A 12,390-nucleotide genomic window follows, 5' to 3' on the forward strand; every position below is an offset into this window, starting at 1 on the left:
CTTGCCTGAGCACTTATAGAAACAGAGAGAGAGGGTCCATGCAGGGTCTACACCTGGTATGGACAGAAATAAATTGCTTCTTGAAGTGCCAAGCAGACTGCAGGGTATCTGCCCCCTCTTAAAGAAATAGATTTTTTTTAAAAGGATGTGAAGCGGAAATTAAAATATCACTCTTTTTTACTCAGAGCTTTTTCTAGTCCATGGAAAGATCCTCTCTGGAAATAGTCAGCCTTCTCATTCCTTCTGGTAGGCATGGAAAGATGTGTGCAGGGTGGGGAAGCTGCAAATTCTGGTTGGGACAGGATGGGGCCCTGCAGCATATGCCCCTCCAGAGTCACACAATGTTACCCTGGATTCCCTCTGCTTGTATCATCTTCCCCACAATTGTCCAGCCTAGAAATCATAAAATCACTGAATGGATTGGGTTGAGAGGGTTCTAAACCTCATCCCATTCCACCCCCTGCCCTGGGCAGGGACACCTTCCACTGTCCCAGGCTGCTCCAATTCCCATCCAGCCTGGCCTTGGGCACTGCCAGGGATGCAGGGGCAGCCACAGCTGCTCTGGGCACCCTGTGCCAGGGCCTGCCCACCCTCACAGTTAATTTTTTTTCCTAGCATTCAATCTAAACCTAATCTCTTTCAGTTTAAAGCCATTCCCCGTTGTTCTGCCACTACAGGTCCTTGTCAAAATCATCTCCCCACTGCTCCAGCACTCTCTCCTGGTTTTTTTGGATACTCTGTGGGAAGATGCTGCTTCCCTCTGGGACTATGCAAGGTCCAGCAGATCTCCCAGGGTGATGGGACACAGAGCCCTGGTGGAGCTCACCAGTGAGGATTTATTGTGCCAGAACCCAGCCCTGGACAGGGTTCTCATCAGCCAAAAAGAGCCACCACGAGCCACACTTAACCTGCTGCTACCTGAAATTCATAGCTGTTCAAACAAACACAAGTAAACAACTCAGAGTTTTTTTAATAAGGACCCATTGCTGTTATCACCCAAATTCCAATAATGATTTGAGAATAATTAGTGCCTTTCCAGGTCTTGAAGAGGGTTGATCATCTTCACCCACTTTTGGTTTTATTTACAGCCTTCCCCTTTATCATCTTGACACTTGCCACATGAAAGTTGGGGAAGTCTGGGGAGGGAGGGCTGAAAGGAAGCAATATCTGATCATGTAAACAATTAGACCTTTATCCATCCTGCCCAAAGAGGTCCTTTATCTGATGACAACCTCTGCAGAACGGAAGAGGAATAGGTACCTCCCTCTGGGACCATCCTAACTATTCAATCAATTCTCCTCAATTACTAACAAATCTAAATGTGATTTATCTGCCCAGGAATCATTCCAATATCAGGCAAGGATCTATCAATAAAACCCCCAAAGGCAATCTTTTTTTCAGAGCTGTCAATAGAACCTCTGAAGCACAAAGAGAGGGAGCCAACAATTGAGATATTTTGCTTTTTTTTTTTTCTTCTTTTTTTTTTTTGAGCACTTAATTAAGTCGACAAGAAGCTGTCAAGGATAATTTTCAAAGCACACGGCCTCAGCATCTGACATTTGATAATATTACACTCCATGTTGATTGAAATTGATTTTTTCTCCTCTTTTTTTCCTTTCTTTTTTTTGTTGTTTTGTTTTGTTGGTGGTGGAAAGCTGCAAAAAAAGGGGGCATTTGACAACTTTCTTGCCCATAGATCCAAGGACAGCAGGCCAGTTTGTTAAGGTCAGTCATGACAAACAGTATGATGGGTTTTTAAAACCAGCTGAGTTTAACAATAGTAGGGCACGGGTGTGTTATTTCAGTGTCAATAAAGCAAGCTGCTCAGCAGTTAGCAAATATCTCAGCAAGATCAGAGGCGCCAGGATTAGAAGTAATAGTAAATTTATAGGGTCGGATTCTGATCTCAGTTAATACCATTGTAAATCCAGGGTGAATTTCATTGACTTCAATAGTTTTTGATCCAGAACAGCCCAGATGTGGTCATTTTCTGAACTTGTTACCTGAGCTGCCAATTGCACTGTTGCTTTGGATTTATTTGTGTTTATTTTCCACCCTGATGGGAGTTGGGCACTTCCCTTCCCGTTGTTCCTCCCCCTGTAAAAGTCACTACTGTAAATCTCTCTAGATTATTATCTTCTTAAATTCCTAAGCTACTTTGTAAACCTATACATGCAGTAGCTGCCATTCCCATGCCTTTGAAACAAGTGAAACTCTGCAGACACTGAGCAGAATCTGGCCCCTGTCCTTGCTAAAACAGGAAAAAAAAAAAAGTGCAGATGGCAAAAATCAGGTTCCAGGCTTTTCTTGCTCTTTGGATCTCTAATCAGTGATCAGTATTTACTATTTGCTGCTTAGCACCCCACGCAGAAAGCAAAGCAGACTCTCGGCAAATTGATTTGAACAATAATATTTTATTAAAGTTCTGTATTTAGTTGCTTTTGCAGCTGCAGCTGAGCAATTATGGCATTTCAAGAATAATTTATTGGTTATTGGAATCCAAGATATTATTTCTTTTGTCTCAACTACAGCAAAAGACCCTGGAGTAAGGCAGTTGTGTGAGAGGCTGGGAAAAAGGAAGATGCTCTCCTTGGCCTCTGGGCAGAACAGAAGTGACCTGAAGAGGGGATGGCTTGAAAAAGAGTGGGGCTCAGAATGTGCAAGTCCTAATCCTAGAGTCTTTTAGGTTGGAAAAGCATCTAAGGCACCAAATATTCCTCACCACTACCAGGGCCACCATTGACCCGTGTCCCCAAGTGCCACATCCACATGGCTTTTAAACTCCTCCAGGGGTGGGGACTCCACCACTGCCCTGGGCAATTGGACAGCTCTTTTAGAGCAGTTTTTCTTAATTACCCCTATTACTGCACATACTGCTTGGCTTCAGTTCATGCCCATCCAGAGGATAACTCACACCACCAGCTCCAGCACTGGGGCTCAACAGGAATGGGAACAGCTCAGCAAATGTTCCATTGGTCCCACACTGAAAAAGGGCTCCAAGATGAGGTCAAATCCTCTCCCTATTTCTTGCACAGCACAGGATGGAGATGCATCAACATCAAGTTGTACCCTGTTTCAGAAGACCCAGTTCTGGACAGCTGGAGCAGTGGTGACAGGGTCAGTCTCATCAGAAACCAGATCTAAAGGGCCAGGTCTGTCTTAAACAGATAAATCATTTCTCAGGAGTATGTAATTTAGACACCAGGCAGCTTCCATTTGTCAGAGAGCATCAGAGAGCAAGTGAGCTAAATTAATTAATTGAATTGCCCAGGGTCATTGAGGAAATCTGCAGAAGAGGTCAGCCAGGGCCACAAACACCAAACCATCATCACCATGGCCACAGGTGCGGTCTCAGCAGGAGTGTGGGATGAGAAGGGTTAATCCAGGCTAGGTTGAAGAGAGGCATAATTATCCCAGGTAAGAATTAACTTGTGAGGAATTGGGAGCAAGGCACCACCTGACTCAAGCAGAGTGATCTAAATCTGTCTGTCCCACGCTGATCCCCACGCGGCTCTCCCACAAACGATGCACCAGAATTAACTGAAAGTATTTTACAGTAGGTACATTTCACCCCTCGGAGGGATGCTATAAATGCTGGTCTCACAGACACCACTCCTGCTGAGATAAGGAGGGAGGGTTTAAATCCAAATCAGTGCCAGAACTGCCTCTGGAAAGCTCTCACAACAATTAAAGCAGAATTATAACAGGTTCCCGGGAGTGACCGCAGTTTGGATTTGAAGGGTGAGGGATCCTGGTCTCTCCACCTTGTTTCAGGCAAATGAAGCCTGGGTTTTATGACTTTTGGGACCTTGTGGCTAGGAAATTAAAAAGTTAGCAGGGCCACTGCTGGGCGCTGGAAAGTGACTGTAAGCCAAATTGTTAATCCAGTCTGAGGGTGTTCTGGGCCAGGGGAGGCTGCCCCACTCCCATCTACTCCCCAGAGCAGCCTGAGCCTGCACCACCCCTGACTGCCTGCTTGGCCAGGACAGGTAGCAGTATGGATGAAGGTGTTTGTGCTAGAGAATGGCCCAGGTGGGCTGATTTTGGCAGTGCAGGTATGGCCTTTATGGTCTGTCTTCCTGACTTCTTGGTCTAAGAGAGAATTTGGAACCTCAGCTATAGCACAGCAGGCGCTGTCAAGAAGAAAAAGTGGAGGTGGAAATGTTCACCAGGACAAACTAGCAGTGATGCTGCTCTTTGGAATGCTCTGAAGGATAGGTCCAGCCCTGTCCTCCAGTCTGCTCCCTCCGTGGTCACCTGTACCCTCAATCTTCCAGGGTCCAGGCTGGTCCCATGGCTGATCCTGCCAGAGATGCTGGCTTAGGTTTCTCTCCCAAAGGTCCAGGGTCAAGATGACACTGTGGCCATCCCTGAGCCTCTCTGCATCTCCATCCGTCCCTGTGCCATGGTTTGTTTGCTTCCCCACAGGGCTGAATCACTGCTCTTGTGCTTGCCATTGTCCTGGAGCAGGATTTCCTGGGAGGACTCAGAGGCATAAAAATAGTCACAACCTGAGCAAACTTCTGATCCACGAGTATGTTTAGGCTCCACTTGGCTGCACAAACTCATGAGCACCAAGATTTAGTCTATTTATTGTTCTGTTGTATTTCCTGGAGCCTTAGGATAATGGAAAAATTTGTTTGCTTTAGAAGTAGGTGCATGCAAGCATGGGCTGGAGTTTGCTGATGTGGGAAATCATGAAGGAGGTGCATAACTCACACATCATCCTCCTTTGGCTTCATCTGATCCCCACTTACAATCCAAGGGGATCATCCCTGCCCATGGTTTCCCTCAAAACGTGTAGGAACCAGCCAGGCTGGGCTTGCTGGGATGAGCCCAAGCTGGTTTGAGCTTTGTGACTGTCACCAGACCCACAGTGTGACCTGCTGTCCTTAAGGACATCATTCAGTGGTGGGCTTGGCAGGACTCAGTGATATTTGAGGACTTTTCCCAGCTAAATGATTCTATAATTCCATTATTTTATCCCTTCTCCTGTGGTTGGCTGATATTCAGTCCCCTGTATCAGAGGGGTGGAAGGTTTGCACACCTGAAAACTCAGCAGTTTTTCCCCAAATATGTGAATTGGTCTTATAAGAGATGTTATTTTCACAAACCTACCTCCACCTCAGGGTCTGAAATCACAGTGCACAGCTACTTGTGCAATATACTAGAGAGGATTTACTCTGGGCTCAGTCCCCACCCTGTGACCTGAGGCAGTGCAGGCAGGATGGGCTGAGTCCTCCTTACCTTGGCCCTGAAGTGGTCAATCAACAACTCACTTGGACCCTGAAGACAGCATTCTACCAAAATTCTGTCCAAACAACTGTTGCCCTGTTGAGACTCCATCTCTGCCTGGGTTTGCCTCACCCTGGGGCACAGCAGGGACATCCCTTGGAGGGTCAGCAGCACCCCTGGGTGATAAATGTAGTAGCACCAGGCTCACCAGAGCTCAGCTTGGCCATGGTGTGATCTGGGCTTTAGCAAAATCACTTCAGGGCTTTCCTTGGGGAATAAGAGTGGGAACTGAAGTGGTCTTGGTACACTGAGGTCTTGGGGTGATGAAGACAAGCAGTGTCCAAGCAAATTGGGCTGGACTGGAGCAAGACCTGGGGATGCTGGCTCCAGGATGCTGGTTTCACCTTCGATGCCTTTGCCTCTGGCAAGTCACTTAACAGTGAGTTTCCCTCTGTGTAAAATGGGTAGAATAATCACTTCCTACCTTGCAGGGGAGACATGAGGATTAATTAATTAATTAATTGTTTTGGAAGTAATTAAGTTTCTTATTTCACAATGAATTGCTCTTTTCTTTCCAGTCTTCCTCTTTTTTCTTTTTTCTTTTTTTTTTTTTTTTTTTTTTTTTTTTTAACTATCATGTTGTGGAGGACCTTGAGTTTCACCATGGCCATGAGCTGATGGGTGTTCCCCAGGACAACTTCAGGTCCTTGCTGGGATCTTGCCGCTCTTATTGGGTTTGCAGGTTACAACCACCAAGCCATGGCACTCCTGAGCGTGGTTTAAAAACCTAGTGGTGCCACTTTTCCCATTTGAAAGACCAAATCCTGCCAGCCTCTGGCTCCTCTGGTACCTAGTGGCTGAGGCTAGGCACATGAGACGGGGTCTTTGCCCCTGGCAGGTAGCAGGGCTGAGTTCCAGGTCCCTTGGGGCCGGTCCCTGCTCCCCACTGGCAGCTCAGAGCCGCAGCATCTCACAGATCCAGTGGAGCTGGCAGAGATTCCTGTTCTGGCAAAACAGGGAGAAGTGACACACAACCCTTCCACAGATTATTTGGTTTTGCTTTTCTTGCCCCAAACCAGCTGAGTCTCTCAAACTGCAAATGAGACTTTTGAAAATCTCTAATCCTTGAGAAGCATTATGCAGGGCTCTTAAAGCACAGGTTCTGAAGTGAATTTGGTATCAGAACTCATATATTCATATTGTCCTTAATTAACCATTTAAGATGCAGAGTTCAAAATCCCTTATTATGTCATCTTTTCCAGAAAAGTTGCAAGAAACAAGACACACGGGGAGCCCAGCATACCTGCTCTCAACAGACATCTGATGGAGGGATAAGTATGGCTAATTCCCCTGGGCATTATTTGTGCACAGTGCATAGGTGTGGGTGAGTTATTGCTGTCCCTGACTGTCTCATGATTTTTTTTCCCCCTCTTCTCATATGATCTTTTTTTCCTTACCCAATGTTTTGACATCTGAGAAATTCATATTGGCAGGTTGATCTATATTGTCTAATACAACATGGAGTGTAATTAATCACAAATCCTGCAGAGTTATTTTTTTCAGCAACTTCAGACACAGTGAAATGGCAGAGATCTGTTTCAAGCTAATGATGATTACATGACTAATTTCCACTAAAAAACTTTCCATACAGACTAGAACCACTATAAAAATAAGATTTGCACTCAGGCTTTAAATTATGCTTCAGTGTTTACTACTGCAGAACCAGCTCAAAGCAGAGACTTGGGAGGTTTTGCAGTTAAGAATTGAGAAAATGATGAACAAGGAGGGTTTTTCATCAAGAACTGAGAAGCTCTTGAGGAGAAGCAGAAGACCTTTGGCCAGAGTAGGACTGAGACTTAAAATTGAAATGTTCTAGAATGGTTTTAAAAATTAAAACTCAAGGAAAGCTGACAGGAAAGGATAATAATAAATTTTAGGATGATGCATACTCTGGTAGTAAAGATGATAGCATCTCTTTATGTTGAAATAAAGGGTAGGCCAGAACCTGCAAAAACTCAAGAATCAAATTAAATAAAATCTCTTTTAAACATTGCACTTTAAAACAGGCTACTGGATCAAATGTGGGATGGGGCAGAGAGATAAAACTACTGTGAAGCTTTGGCCATCAGTGCTGTTCCATTTTGGAGAGGAGACCTGAATAAAATTTGGGGAGTCTTGCCAGTATGAAGAAGAGAAGAGGGAAGAAGGCTAAAGGGTGCTAAGAGGCAGGAGAGTGACTTAGAGATGTTATTACAGAGACTAACAATAAGCCTCCACCTCAGATTATAGAGTACACAGAAGAAAAATTCACACTCAAAGCAGCAATAGCTCAAAGGAAAGTACAAGGATTTGGAAGCTCCACCAAAAGAAAAGAGGAAATAAAGTATCTGGCACCTTCAACCTAAAACTATAACAGGGCAAAACCAACCAACCAGACAAACAAAAAACAAAAAACAAAAAACAAAACAAAACAAAACAAAACAAACAAAACAAAACAAAACAAAACAAAAAAAAAAAACAAACAAAAAAAAAACAAACAAAAAAAACCAAACCAAAAAACAAACAAACAAACAAAAAAAAAAAACCAAAGCAAAAAAAAAAAAAAAAAAAGGAAGATTTTGAGGAAAAAATTGCTGAAGTGGCAAACACTGCTAATAAATCAGAGGTAGGAGCCTGAAGGTTTGTAGGGCAATTGCAACACAAGAACAATTGCACTGTCAGACTAAAGTTTCCTCTACCATAGTGCCCTGTCTCCAGCAGCAGCTGATACAGATATTTAGGAAGGTATAGCAAAACATTTAGTTTCACAGGACCCTTTCTCAGCCTTCAGGGATTTGAGGCTTGGTAGCTTCCTGTAGACCTCACCAGGGACTTAAGGTTTATGACACAACAGTGAAATTTAGAGAAGATTTGGCCTCAGTGGGGAACATAAATGAGATTTTCACATCTCTATTCAGTACAAAGCAGCCTGGAGTGTGCTACACTTGTCAAGTCTGTTTCTTGGGGTTCAGCAGCACATAATCCAGAAACTGAAGTTTCAGAAGGGGAAATCTAAAGTGTTTGGTGCAGGGAACACAGTGGTTATTAGGCTGGGATGCTGCTCTTCTCTGAGCTGTAGAGGAGCTGGAGCATGACCTTGGTCACACTTTTCTGGGCTGTGTCCTTGCTGGATGTCACTGTGACTCCTGCACACACGTCTCTTCTCCAGGGTGTCTGCAGAGTGACACAGCCCATAAGTCTCCAGTCTGCCCTGAGTAAGCTGTTAGATGTAGAGATGATCATGGGGGCACTCATGGTAAATACAGTACCACAGAGGAGGCTCAACCCATCCTTCATAAAGGGAAGACAAGCCTTTAAATCTGTTAGGGCTCTCTGAAGGGTTTGTTAAGCATATGGAAAAGGCAATCTGATGTTACACAAGCAATCGTTCTAAGACATTCCATCCTGAAAATTCGAGAAGCAGCTAGAAGGCTAGGACCTTTAATTAACAACTAGATGAGGTAAAACCCCTAGGAAATAGAACATGGGAGTAACTTGCACAAGTTACCAATGGAATCCTGTGTGTGTGTGTGTGTGTGTGTGTGTGTAGTGATATCCACTCAGTTCAGCATATTCATAAATAACCCAGGAAGGAGTGTGGATAGTGAGATGACAAAGCCCAGTGATATTACTGAATTATTCAGGATGGTAAAAGCCAGAGCTGACTGATGAGACTTGCTGAGATCTGCAACCCCAAGTGACAAGAAAATAAAATTGAAGTTCAACATTGCTAAATGCAAAGTGATGCACGCACATGTACTCTGACTTGTCTATTACCTTCAGAAAAGAGAATTTGGTGTCACAACAGGTAATTCTGAGAAACTGTTAGCTTGATTACAGGCAGAAAAGCAAGCTGTCTGCTGATGCTTACTAAGAAGGAGTGAAGAGCAAGGCAGGAATGTTATGCAGCTGCATGAATTAATGTTACATCTGCATGATCCCTTTCAGGACCTCCTGAAGGAAGGTATAGGAACAAGAGTGGCAGGATGAGAAGAATGACCTCACAGAAGGTCCAGGCAAGTCCACAAAAAGAGGTGAGTGTGGAGACAGAGGTGTATAAAGCCAAAGGAGGTATATTGTTCCTACTGTACATGGTGAACTTCACAGCTTGTCAAAAACAGATGAGGTGGAAGATGAGAGTTGATGTGATTTCAGGACTCAATAGAACCAATTAATGGAAGAGAAATCCATGAAGGCCTTTGATGCAGATTTATCACTTTCATTCCAGAAAGCCCTTATGCTGGAAATTTAGAGAACACGTTTGATGCAAAGTGATTTGGATTTGCCATATTCTTACATTTGTCTCTAGGCTTGAGCCAGGAGCAATGGTCAGAAAGAGAGCACTCAGTCATGGGGTCTTTTGGGTTGATGCAGCTGTTGGTTTTTTTTTTTTGCTACAGCAAAATCCCTAAATTCTACAGCATCCCAAAGAGCATCTCGGAGGCTCTGTGCTCTGTACAGACACCTGGAGCAGATCTCACCCTCCCTAGCCAGGGGAAGCTTCCCAGGCTGTCTGCACGCTGGGGCAACCATCACAGTTACACTGCCTCATCTCAGGGTCATTTGCTCAGGAATCAGGGGGAAGAACACATGTTTTTAGATGAAGTGTGTGTTCTCCTGCCTGGATCTGAGCCAGAACCATTCCACAGCTGAGGACAGTCTGAGCACAGAGGGTGACTGGAAGGGTGAATGGGCAGACAGGAGGGTGTGACTATTGCCACTCCTCTTCTATGAATATCCTGAACAATTCCCACATCATGGGGGCACTTGGGACACTCAGGAGCTTTTGGAAACCTGAGCCCTGCTCCCTCCAGCGAGAAGGAGGAGCAGGATTCCATCTCTTTGCTGGCAGAAATACAGCTGCTCTGGCTGCTGCATTTAAATCTCACCACCCTCCCTGCTCTACCTTAAACCTCCAGCTTTAGAGGTCCCCACTCATCAAAGTCTTGTCAGGCAACAAGAGGGGGAACAAGCAGGGCTTAATTGATCAGCTTCGAAAGCAGCCTTGAGAACTTGATTCAGATATTGACTTCCAACGAGCTGGTTTAACTCCAGCTTCCAGAGCCAGCAATGGCTGAACATCAAAACTATTAACCTCTGGCCTTACCAGTTGGTGAGACATCACAGCAGCAGTAATTAGGAAGTCAATCGGAATCACATGTCTCACTTACACTGGCATGTCAATCAATAGTGCCAGTGACAGATTCATTAGGCCAGGCCTTGCAGCACAAGCCAGTAACAACCTCATAAAATACGCTTTTGAGGCAAGGCAAAGAAAAATCTGCTTGGAGGACTTGACTAGATGACAATATGTATTGATTAGGGCTCAAGCAATTTATGAAGTGCTACTTGCTCTGCAACCTTTCTGTCTCGGTGTTAAATTTTCCCAAGTAGTTGCTAAATAAAACAAAATATTACATTTTTTAAAGCCTTCTTCTGACAGGGCATTTTTTTTTATTTTAGTTACAACTTACAAATAATCTAGCAAGGCGAAACTTCTCTAGTTACTTAATGGTGAAAGGTACCTTTCATTCCTCTGGCCATCAGGCTTTGATAGAAGATATCCATCTTAATGAGAAAAAAAAATCATCTGAAACATGATTAGGAAACTCTCCCACCTTCCAGAGAAAAATTTCATTTTAGCATTCCTTTCTTCAGAGCATTTAATGGCCATTCTTTCTGTCAGGTCACAAGAAAAGCAGGTATTTCTGATTTTAAAACCAAATTAAAAGCTGGATTTGTGGACTACAAGCAGATCTCTACTGCTTGTTGCAAACAGTGCTTTTTAAAGGCACAAACAGTGTAATTGGGAACTTTATGAAATGCTCCTTGCAGTGCTGTTGTTTTCATTAGATTTTTGCATTTTAATTTGCTTGTGTCTGTTTTTTGTCAGGATTTCCCCAAGGTTCAGAAGGTCTTGCTGCCTCTTTTCACTCTGTCACAGGGGGTGGGATTTGTTTCCTCTTGCCCTGCACAGTGAGGGAGCATCAGGCTCCAGGGAAGGTGTCAATGCAGTGTCCCTGCAGTGACAGCTCTCCCTGCTGAATTTCAGGACTTGCATGTCTTGACCCTCCCTCCAAGACAATATCAGAGCCAGTGCATCTTTATCTCACTAGCCCAAGATGCCAAAAATGCATCTGCAAGGCTGGTGAGACGATTTTCATGAGTATTGAAGAAATAAAGGAGTTTTCAGAGTCTCTCTCAGCATATCATAAATTGCTTGCATTTGGCTGTAACTGGTAGGACACCTGAAAAAAAATGTGCAGCCAGTCTCAGTGAAGACCAAATTAAAATTTGCTTTTGTAAATTTTGGTGCTAAAAGGTTATCTCTAGGTTCTTCTGCTACAGGAATGTGCTCAAGTCCTTACTCAGCATAAGCAAGACTCACTCCTTGCTAGGTATAATTTTAGCAACACTCTGTGCTACCAAAGATTGTCCAAAAGTGGCAAAATGGTCACTGGATTTCAGCAGCCCCTAGGAAAGACACAGGTGAGAGATTCTGGCTGACTGTGAGCTGAATATTTACATTTTTTGTCTTGCCTTCCTTTTATTTTTGCTCTTCCCTAATGCATCTTAGTTTTCCAGCAGATATTTCATTGTCACCAGGATCATCCTAGTGATCAACTTCAATAACCCATGGCTTTGTACAGGAAAGCTCTCAGAAAACCCAAAATCCACGAATCACAGGATGGTTTGTGTTGGAAGGGATTGTCAAGCCCATCTCATTCCATCCCCAGCCATGATCAGGGACACCTTCTACTTGACCAGGTTGGTCAGAGCTCCATCCAGCCTGGCCTGGAACACTTTCAAGTTCTTTCAACACTTTAAGATCACCTTCAGTTTTAGCTAAGTGTTAAAGTTAAACACTGCAAGTGTTTGATTGGTCAGAGTTCAAGCACTTCTGATTGTAGGGAAGGTTTCTCCTTTTTTTCCTGGTATCTTTGTCTCTAAGGTAGGAAGGAAATATTTTTCAGACTGGAAAAGCTGATCCCCTGTACTAACACCATGTGCAGAGAAGGCACTCTTATTTTCACATCATATTAATAAAACCACAAAGAACTCCCCATGAAGGAAAGACCTTTGGAAGGGCAGTGACTGAGGGCCTGATAATTTGTT

Source organism: Oenanthe melanoleuca, chromosome Z, assembly GCF_029582105.1.
Source record: "Oenanthe melanoleuca isolate GR-GAL-2019-014 chromosome Z, OMel1.0, whole genome shotgun sequence".
Classification (NCBI taxonomy): Eukaryota; Metazoa; Chordata; class Aves; order Passeriformes; family Muscicapidae; genus Oenanthe; species Oenanthe melanoleuca.